The 11,206-nt window shown below is 35.7% G+C and overlaps 1 protein-coding gene and 1 long non-coding RNA gene across 3 annotated transcripts in view; one reads left to right on the top strand and one right to left on the bottom strand.

The window, feature by feature from the left end:
• Nucleotides 1–11,206, bottom strand: part of chst11 (carbohydrate sulfotransferase 11) — a 40,280-nt gene that overhangs the window by 3,745 nt on the left and 25,329 nt on the right. The window lies entirely within an intron of this gene.
• Nucleotides 5,592–11,206, top strand: part of LOC120476730 (uncharacterized) — a 30,795-nt gene continuing 25,180 nt past the window's right edge. The window contains exon 1 of the long non-coding RNA XR_005622251.2: nucleotides 5,592–7,795. This is a non-coding gene — a long non-coding RNA (uncharacterized LOC120476730). The remainder of the gene's footprint in view (nucleotides 7,796–11,206) is intronic.

The raw sequence follows: 11,206 nt of genomic DNA, 5'->3' as shown, positions 1-11,206 counted from the left end.
TTCTTCCACCCTATAACAAAAGCAGTGAACAAACACCACATCAAACAAACCCAAGACTCGTGAAAGGTTCTGCTGAAGGCCTGAGGCAGTGAAAGTGAAATCTTGCTGAGCTGTGTTGACCCTTCCCTCAATCTGCTCAATGGAGTTCAAAAGTTAAAGGTCAGTCTTACAGGTCAGTGGTGAATTTAAGACTACCAATGCAGTATTTAGCATTTATTTGGAAGGGTTTCTAGTAATTCAGATTTGGAAAGGAATGATATGTTGTCTGTCTATCTATCTATCTGTCTGTCTGTCCGTCGTCCGTCCGTCCGTCCGTCTATCTATCTGTGCAGCATTGTATGGAAAGGAGCATCATCTGCTAAAATTGCTTTTAGGAGAAAGAAGGTCTCCTGAAGCATGTTTCTAATGATGAGGGTGAGTAATTAATTTTACATGGTCTATTCCTGTTTGAAATGTTCTTTAGTAGATAAATTAGATATCCTTAGCTTCACTGAGCTTTATCAAGTTTCTGCATGTTGGATGCGATTTAACATTTAAAAAGGGAACAGCACTGTTCATTTCTCCAAAACCATTAGGCTATTCAAACCTACAGCCACCCACAAACTCAGTCTCTCTCTCTCTCTCTCTCTCTCTCTCTCTCTCTCTCTCTCTCTCTCTCTCTCTCTCTCTCTCTCTCTCTCTCTCTCTCAGCCTTCTTTGCTCTCGTTTATACACACCCACTCTTATTCGTTTGAGCGCTCTGTTTCAGTGGAATTTCCCCAGAGTTTTGTGTACAGTATTTAAGACTGTTTCAAAGATTCCTAGAATATGCGTTGCCTTATGGGCATATACATTCATATGTAAACTAAAAGCATGTCTTTGCATAAGTTTAGGTTGTGTACACATTTATTATTAGTTCGCCCAAACATTAAGATTCTGTCCTGTAATTCCAATCCTGTATGGCTTTCTTTCTTCTCCAATTTCTTTTTTCATTCCACTGCAGCTTTAGAAAAAAATATCACAATAGTCTTATTGATAAGATGGATTGTACTTTCATGGTGCTTAGTGTCATTTTTCATTTTGCAGATGGGTAGGATTAGGTATATGGATATCTGGATCCAACTCCTCCCCCCTGGATTTTGTATTTTGCAGTGAGGACCTTCTCCAAAAAGGTGCCAAGCAAACTCTACAGGCAATTCATTCATCAAACTCAAACATGCATTATCATTTATAGCCTAAGGTTAGCCACTTTACATTTCTCACCTCTCATTCGAACATTAACCTAGATAAATATGTGCTATAATTAGGCGCATATCCAAGTGTTTGTGTGTTTACTGCGTGACGTTTAAAATGGCGTGCATTTCTCTCCATTGGCGCATCCACTATAATGAAGAGATTAAGAGCCAACGGTTCAGAAAACACTATTATTATCATAAATGTGCTATAATGTCGACTAATGGCTTCAATGAATGACTACCAGTTGACTAGGACAAACTTCGGAATGTTGCATGAACTATTTCAGTACATTTCTATGCATTTTATTTGGGTGTGCTAGAAATGTGTGTTTCAGTTTCAGCACGCAGTGTTTTAATGTCTTGAGTCTAATGAAAGAATTCATTACAATGAATAGTGAAATGAGTTCTCTCTTACACACTCAGTAGCTCAGTTAAATTGCTAAAACTCTACACAGCGCTGCATCAGTAGCTGGCGAGTGTCTGGCAGAGCCGATAAACGCAGAGAGCTTTTCTGGGAATCTTCATACATATACAGCTAATGATATAGTGTCCACTCCAGTTCCTGCAGATATATGTCAGGACATTGGTACCTTGATATAAAAGCTTCTGCTGGTTTTCCTGCCATGATGCCATCGGCCCTGAACTCCATTATGCAGCGGTTTAGATAGGAGAAATGGGGTCATAAGCGGTAAGAAAGAGAGATGGAGAGCGGTAAATGTGAGGAAAATGAAGGTTCGGTGACTCCTGGTTTAGCCACTTTTTTCTTTCCCTGAAAAACCTCTGCAGCTATTTTGCGGTCCATTTTCTACAAGCCTGTTTCTGCTTTCTGCTCCTCTTTCTCTGCTCTGTAACACAATCGACCATGGCATCTCCACATCCGTAAGTCCACAGGGCCGGTTCGGTTTGTGATCGTGAGCTGTGTGTTGAGAGGTCTAACAGCAGCTACACATATATCATTGACCAAAAATACATTCACTCAGTTGACAATTGTATTTACTAACAGATGTGACTCTGAAAAAGACATCTCGACATCATCCCTACATCTCGAATACTGTCTGTATTGATCAACAACTCAAGCCCCTTTTCTATTGTCACGACAGCTATGAATAATGACTGTAATCATAGTGACAGTGATGGGAGTTGATATAAAACATGATGACTTGCGTAATGCCAGAAAGTAGTGGACGACCAATATATCACCAGAGCTGTCACTGGAGAGCAACTTTCTTATTATTGTCAAATACATTTCTTACAGATTTATTTTTCAAAATTAGATTTTTTTTTTTAATCAATTGATTGAAATTATGTGGGTAATTATTATATAAAATATTCATTAGAATAATTATTTTTCATGTTGATTGATTATGAATTATTTCAAAAATGTTCATGTTTTATTTTCGTATTATGTAAAATAAATATACAGATTATTGCAGCAATGTTGTAGAAACTATAAATATTTGTACATATTTATTTTTATTCAGTTATTATACATTTAAATATACATTTTAATTAAAATAAAATCTAAAATATATAAATATAGTTTATATATATATATATATATATATAGTATAAAATAGCTGCATTTATGTTGTGCATCTACAATTTTTTTTAACTTTATATTCATTATTTATTTTATATTTATTAACTGTTAAATTGTGCCTATTAAATTGTTGAAATTGCTGACTGTTTTTTAGCTATGAAATTGAATTTTTGTGTGTGTGTGTCTCCTAATTAGGGTTTATTAGTCACAGAATGCAGAATTATTTATTTATTTGTCTGTTGTGTATTGTGTCTGATGGTTGTATTGGTAATAACCTTATAACCTTGACTCTTGATGGCTCTGTTTCCAGAGTAAAATGAGGAACCTTGGAGTTATTTTTGATGCTTATCTGCATTTGATTCTTTCATTCAGAGTACTGTTAAAACGTCTTAGAAACATCGCTAGATTGCGGCCAATGTTAACCTTTTCTGTTGCTGAAAAGCTGATAATATACATACGAGCTATAATAAGCTTTTCAGACACTCACCATAAATAACATTGATTGACCATTTGTAAACAGAAGCGGTTTTACCCGACTATCTGAGGCTACGTTTCACAGGATTTGTTATCTATTCTTGCCTTTCTTTCTGCTGTGCTCACACAGGTCCAGCATCAATCTTTTACACACACTTTCACCTCGTTATCGCAGAGCAGACAAGGATGCTAAGATATATGGGCTTTCTCTCGTCCAGTCTCTCTTTGTTTCTCTCTGCCTCCCTCAGTCTCTCTCTCTCTCACACACACACACAAACACACGTTCACGTGGTGCTTCTGTCAGTCTGTAGACACCCTAAGCTCATTTATTCCCAGCACACCAACACAGCTATAGCTGCTCTCCACTGCAATTAGATAGCTGGAATGCATCCACATTACAATAATCCCAGAATGACACACACACACTTGCCTAAATTCTGGTAGAGGTTTGTGGGAAGGAACATATTTGCATTCAGTAGTAAGATGCATTAACAAAGGATCAGCATGCTGCAGTTCAATTATTTCATAGGCGAATATGTCGAATAATGGGTTTAAAAACATATTTTTCCAAAAGTACCCCTAATTTATTTGTTAAACTTTAATGAGGAAAAAATGACCACGCTCACCTTTAATGAGATTCAAATCCCACAGTAAAACACAGCTGGCAGTAGCCTGCGGTAATTGTAACATTTTGTCAAGTCGATACGCAGCGCTGGGAGCCGATGTGTGCGAGTGTGTTTGTGTTTGTGTGCGCTATACACTGATGAGCTCTCATTTATCTGCTCCACGTTCAGACTTTCCTGAAATAGAGAGCCTGCGAAATACCATAAGAAGCAAACATAAACAGTACCAGGAGCAACGCATTAATAATCATATATTCAGAGCGTCTGTATGCCCACCAGAGAGAGCGCAATATGTGGGCCCTGTGGATTTTTAGAAAGTAAACTCTCTTCAAAATACTTTTCACACTCACATTTACCTAATTTGTCTACAAATAATATTCAGCCTTGGAAATAACAGACATTTTTGTTATGAAAGTCATTATGATTTCCGCCAATGTCATTTTTATGTCAAATAATGTCAATTATTTTTATTTAATTTTTTAATTGTTCTAGCTAAGCCCAATTTCGTAATTAACATGTTATATAAACACATTAATAAATATTAGATTTAAAATGAATCAGTCAACTTGAAATACAAAAATATTCGGTTCACATATGCCTTGAAGTTTTTGTTTGTGTGAAAATGATACAAATCATTTTCACAGCATAAATGTTGGAATGTTTTAATGATTCAGTTTTATTGTTTGAAATGTTTTATTCTGAGATTTTCATAATTTAACATTGAAAGTCTTGTTGAAAGTTGCTTTTATTTTGTTACTATTTTAAAATTGACTTTAAATGTCTATTTATTTTTTATATATTATGTATAAACGTATATATTCAGGTTTATTTGTAGTAATAATAAATCAGTTTTATTTAATTTTATATTTAGTCTTGTTGAGTCAGCCTGTGCACTCTAAAAAATGCTGGGTTGTTTCAACCCAAATTTGGGTAAAATATGGACAAACCCAAATGTTGGGTTAAAAATATAATTCAGAAAAATTACAGTTGAAAGTGAAAGTTGAAGTTGGGTTAAAATTAAAAAAAAAAATTTTAACCCAACATTTGGGTTTGTCCATAATTGACCCAAATTTGGGTTAAAACAACCCAGCGTTGTCTAGAGTGTGCATGTAGTTGAAGAAACACCCTGTCTCATTCAAAGTTTGCATCTTATGCTTTTCAGGAGATTCGTTCTCAGTCTCTCAGTCATAAGCAGGTTGTTATTTGACCCTGCAGTGACTGCGACGACCTCAGAAGCTTTTATAGAGGCTAGCTCTTATAAGCGTGAGATGAATTATTAAAGAAAGTCAAAGCCTTCCCTCCATCTGTCCCCGCACTGAGGTTTATCATCCATTTATATGAGCTCAGAGAGAGAGATTAGCACACTCGATGCCCAAGTTTAACTAGAGAGTAAATTTGATGTCCTTGCTGGAGAAATCCACAATTAAACAACAGACTGAGTAAAATTTTCTGAATTTATTTATAGGTGTCCTTGTTATACATTTAAGTACTGAGTAATATTAATATTAACAACATGTAGGGTTTGGGTTTGGAAAAGAGATCGGTTTGGGGTTAGTTGCATGTAATTATGCATAATTTACTGTTATTACAACAGTAAGTACATGTAGCCTAACATATAACAAGGACACTGTAAAAAAATACAGTGTTGCCTAAACTATGCTGTTCCAAACCTAGAAGAACATTTATTTGTTTTTACAAGCCTTAAAGGGATAGTTCACCCAAAAAATGAAAATTAGCCCATGATTTACTCACCCACAAGTCATCCTATGTGTATATGACATTCTTCAGCAGACAAATACAATTATATAAACAAATGTCCTGGCTCTTCCAAGCTTTATAATGGCAGTGAATGGTTGTTTCATAAAAGTGCATCTATAAACGAACTCCTCATGGATCCGGGGGGGTTATAAAGGCCTTCTGAAGTGAAGCGATGCGTTTGCCAAACAAACATACGCAGTCTACTTGCGTCTAAACCGCAACTAACACAACTTGTGATGTACTTACACAACATACAACGTTGCGACTTACACACCCTCATGTCGTTCCAAGCCTGTAAGACCTCCGTTCATCTTCAGAGAACATTTTAAGATATTTTAGATTTAGTCCGAGAGCTTTCTCCATTGAAAATGTGTGTAAGGTATACTGTCCTTGTCCAGAAAGGAAATAAAGACATCATCAAAGAGTAAACAATGTTTTGAAGCATCGAAAATACATTTTGATTGACAACAGAACCGGAAGACAATACAATGCTGAATAAAGACGTAGTTTTTGTTATTTTCGGAGATGCACTTATATGATGGATAGATGCACTTTTATGATGGATCGATGCACTTTTAATGATGATACAGTAGATGCACTTTTATGATGGATAGATGCACTTTTATGATAAATAGATGCACTTTTATGATGGATAGATGCACTTTTATGATAGATAAATGCACTTTTATGATGGATCGATGCACTTTTAATGATGATACAGTAGATGCACTTTTATGATGCACTTTTATGATGGATAGATGCACTTTTATGATGATAGATGCACTTTAAATGTATACAGATGCACTTTTATGATGGATAGATGCACTTTTATGATGATAGATGCACTTTAAATGTATACAGATGCACTTTTATGATGGATAGATGCACTTTTATGATGGATAGATGCAATTTTATGATGCACTATCTATCTATGTACTTTTTGTCTATCTATGCACTATTATGATAGATAGATGCACTTTTATAAAACAACCATTCACTGCCATTATAAAAGAGCCAGGATTTGTTAATATAACTCTCTGATTGTATTCGACTGAAAGAAGAATGTCATACACCTAGGATGAATTGAGGGTGAGTAAATCATGGGCTAATTTTCATTTTGGGGTGAACTATCCGTTTAATAGAATCTGATAGTCTTAATCATATCTAGCAGAATTGTGCCCGTTCCAGGACAGACCCGCAGCCGCTGTTGCTGTGCCGATGATGATGACTCATGCCTGCTGCGCTGTGGTGGTGAGCGGCCAGCGAGTCCAGCTGAGCACTGCGCTAGTTCGAGTGTGTGTGTGTGCGTCTGTATTTGCTCTGTAAACACCAAACTGCATGCCAGCTCTCAGAGTCCTGCGCTGCGAGACAGTTAATACCTGTCTGTGCACTTTTTAGACATCGCATACACACATTCACACACACAGACACACACACGCGCAGTGCTGATAAAGGTGTCCTTGTGAGTCTCCCCCTCACACTCCCAGCGCTCCCTGACTCACGCGCCACTCGTCTTGACGGATCTCTTGTCTATCTCTTAAAGCGGAGGGTTTGATTTAGTGCTGCCGCAGGAAAATTGATCCCGTGTCAATGAGAGGAGGAGAACGAGGCGGACGCTCTTCTGCCCGCAAACCCTCGTGCACAAGAGACTTTATGAGACCAAATCAACTTTTCCGAACTGTAAAAGCTGAACCAACTTTTCCATGATTTCGCTAACAGCCCGCACAGCAGGGATGATCTCGTTCTTTCTCATAAAAAAATAGCTCTGACACTTCAGTTTAACAACCTACTAAAAAAGGTCAAGCCACTGTAAGACGATGTCACTCCGGTGTTGCATCATAGCATGACTCCATTATTACATCATTCCACAATACAATCAATCCTTTCAAAAAAAAAAATCCAATAGACTTATTACAGGAAAGGCCAAAGATTAACGATCAAGCATTTTCTTGATATACTGAATAGATGATTTAAAAAGGACATTTTCTGGTGCAATTAATCATGTGACTTCCTTTGACCTCTTCTGACTATCTAATAGAGCCTCGACGCGAGGGAGGGTGAATGGAGCAGCCAGAGAGATTGAGAGAGGGGGTGAATGGGCGCAGTGTCGAATGCCCTCCTCACTAAAACAGGAAGTTTCCACTGGTTCTGCCCAACGCTGCCAATGTGCCCTTTCTACTGCCCAGGTACACACACACACACACACACACATGACCTTACAGGGTTCAGCATTGAGAGGTTGGGTAAAAGGGCAAGGGAAATGCTACCATGTGCTTTGGCAGTGTGTGATAGAGGATTGTGGGATACATCTAGTGATGTGTATGTATTGTAACCTGTAAAAAAGAAAAAGAAAAAAAACTTAATTTTGAGGTTTTATATTTCAGAATATTATGTATAATATCTATCTATCTATCTATCTATCTATCTATCTATATATATATCTATATATATATATATTCTGGTTTACATCTTACAGTATATTTACGTATATTTACATATATATACATTTGTATTAATAGTTGTTATGTCTAAATAAATATGGCTATATAGTATATTTATTTATAGCTATATAGCCATTGATTTATTTATTTCAGTTTTTGTTTTTAATTATTTATTTGTTTGTTTTAAAATGAGAAATAAAGCCTTGGCAACTAGCTTAAATAAAATAGATGTGTGTGTTTTTTTTTTTTTACATTTTATTTTAAGTAATGAAAATGTATTGTTTAAGGGTCTTGAGAGTTTAAGGGTCAGTCCACCCAAAAATAAACATATTTTTGATTAAACAATGAGAGGAAGGCCCAGAAAGGAAGTAAAGATATTTTTTGATCCCCATGAGGAAAACAGCTTAGAAATCAAAAGTAAAAGTTTTTTCGAAAATGCAAAATCTGTGATGGGTATAGGTTTAGGGGACAGAATATAAAGTTTGTAGTTTGTTGTCAATGGAAAGTCCCCATATAACATGGAAAGCCAACATGTGCGTGTGTGTTTGATAATCTGGTGAAAGTTCAGACAACCTTTCATTAGGAGATGTATAATCAAAGCATCAGATGTCTAGTGTTTCCCTCAACAGGCAGCAGGAGCACACAGCGCTGACATTAGTTTGTGAACTCGCTGAACTGAACTCCTCCGTGCCACTTGTCTCTGTAGCTCAGTGTAAGATGCTATTCAGGTGCGAGTGGTGGAAAATCACTGGCTTGACATTGACTTCTCAGGATCTCTTACTCTCAAACGTGGCTCTCCCACCCACCCTCCCTCCCTCGCTTCTCCTCGTCCTCTCTTTGAGTCTCTTTCTTTCGAAACGCGTGGTTTTGTTTGTATATCTTAAGGCAGGTTTTTCAGGTGGGGTGGGTCGGGATAAAAGAGGGTGTGTGTCTGTACAAACACTCTGTGCTGGGGAATCACTAATGAAAAGCAGAAAAGCTGCTAACTTTAATACATTTTTCAAGTCTAGTTCATTTTAGTCCGTTTGTTCAGATGATTGATTCTAATCAACTGGCTCTCCCATATTTCTGTAGTGAATATTTAGTAAAATATAGTGTTTATGTCTTTTTTTTTGATTCAGGTATATATTTTTCATATTCATATACATAGACTAAATGTATAAATTACAAATTATAGCAGAATAAGATGCAATATTATCAAATGTATATTATCAAATCATAAATGTATAAAAAACACAACACAACATTTCTAAAGCTTTAACTATAAAAGAGAAAACTGAAAATATAATAATGAAAATTCTGGTAACACTTTACAATAAGGTCTCACACTGTAAAAAAAATATTTTCAAGATTTGTAATCACAAAATTGTTCTTTGTCAAATCAACTTAAATAATTTATTTAGTTCAGATAACTTATTATTTTGAGTTTCTGATGATTAAATCAATCTCCTTCATTAAATTAACTCAATCAACTTTACGGCAACCAGGTTACTTTTTTTTTTAAAGTTAAACCAACAATATTTTTCACAGTGTATTTATTAACATTAGTTAATGTATTAATGAACTAACAGTGAGCAATACTTTTTTTAACAACATTTATCAATCTTTGTTATAGTTACTAAAAAAACAAATACTTTATCAAATAGATTTTGATAATGTAGTAACCAAAAAATGCTGTGGAAGTATTGTTTATTATTTATCCATGTTAACTAATGTAACTAATGAAACCTTATCTTTAAAGTGTAAATTACAATATATCTCAATGATAAAAAATGACTAAAATCTCAGCATACAAAAATAGCACAATGAGTTAATTTATTGGTGATCCTGAACCTGAATCTAAAGCCATAAGTGTCCTCTCTGTGCTCGCGTCCCAGAGCAAAGCCACATGTCTGTAAACATCTGAATATGGAACGCCGCAAATGACTCTAACAGTAAAAGAAAGCAGCGAGGATTTGTAAAGCCTATGAAACTGATCAGACGGGGCATTCTGGGTTGCAAAGGAGAGATGAGAAGAGTGTGAAATGCATGTGTCAGTTTGATGGTTTGTGAGTCAGATGCTCTTTGATTTGGTATGTCTCTGTGCTTGTCTGATCTTGCATCGTCTCCTGTTTGTGTAATCGTTTGTGACGGTCGGGGTGTGTGAACCCCTCAGGTGCTCTAGTCTAGCGGATAGCCATCACGATCACACACACATACTGTACTGTACCGTCATGAAATCAAGCAGAAGAGTGTGAGCCAACCTCCATAGATTCATTCCCACGATCCCTCTCCAACTGACATGCCAGCGATGCCTTTGATATTTGATAAGTCATTTCCGTAACATGATCTTGACACATGACAACATTTAATATGAACGAAACTATACTGTATAGCTTTGTTGCAAAACCTCCTGAGTTTAGGTATTAAAAAGCAATGCAATGCATTCCAGGGTTGTATTATCTATTAGGCTATATTTATATATGTATATTTATCATATACCATTTATAAATATTTTGAAGTAGCTTTCATTTTTATATATTCATTTTTGATTTTAGTTTTGGCAATTTCATTACAAATTTCATTTCATTACATGAAATTACTATATATATATATTTCATCAAGAAGTCAAGTCTCTTAAGAAAATTTGGACTAAATCACTCAATTCGTTCATTTTACGATCTCGTCTTTTAATTAATCAACTAACATTTGTTGTTCTCGCAGGAACAACATTCCTACACTGTAAAAAAAATATGTTCATGATTTGTAATCACAACATTTTTTCTTTTGTCGAATCAACTTAAATTATTTCTGTGGTTCAGAAAACATAATATTTTGAGTTTCTGATGATTAAATCTCCTTCATTGTATTAACTCAATTTTTCCATTTCAATGAACTTCAAATTTTAAGGCAGCCAGTTTACTTCATTTTTTAAGTTAAACCAACATTTTTTTTGACAGTGTAGTGTAGAGTGGAGCTCAACTCTAGTCTACATTGATGGGCGGAGTAGTGGGAGTGGCCTGTGAAGCTGAGCATTGCAATGCACTATGGGGATTGTTGTCTATAAGCACTAAAAAGTCATTTTCTGCCTTTTATCGGCCAAGAAGGACCCAAATTAGAAATTTATGATACTATTCTACATATATGAACCACTTTCAATATTCATGTCTCCACCGG

This window comes from Pimephales promelas, chromosome 24 (genome assembly GCF_988280905.1).
Source record: "Pimephales promelas chromosome 24, fPimPro1.hap1.1, whole genome shotgun sequence".
NCBI classification, from domain to species: Eukaryota; Metazoa; Chordata; class Actinopteri; order Cypriniformes; family Leuciscidae; genus Pimephales; species Pimephales promelas.
Note: the sequence above shows the minus strand (reverse complement) of the source record. Positions and strands in the feature narration are given on the sequence as shown.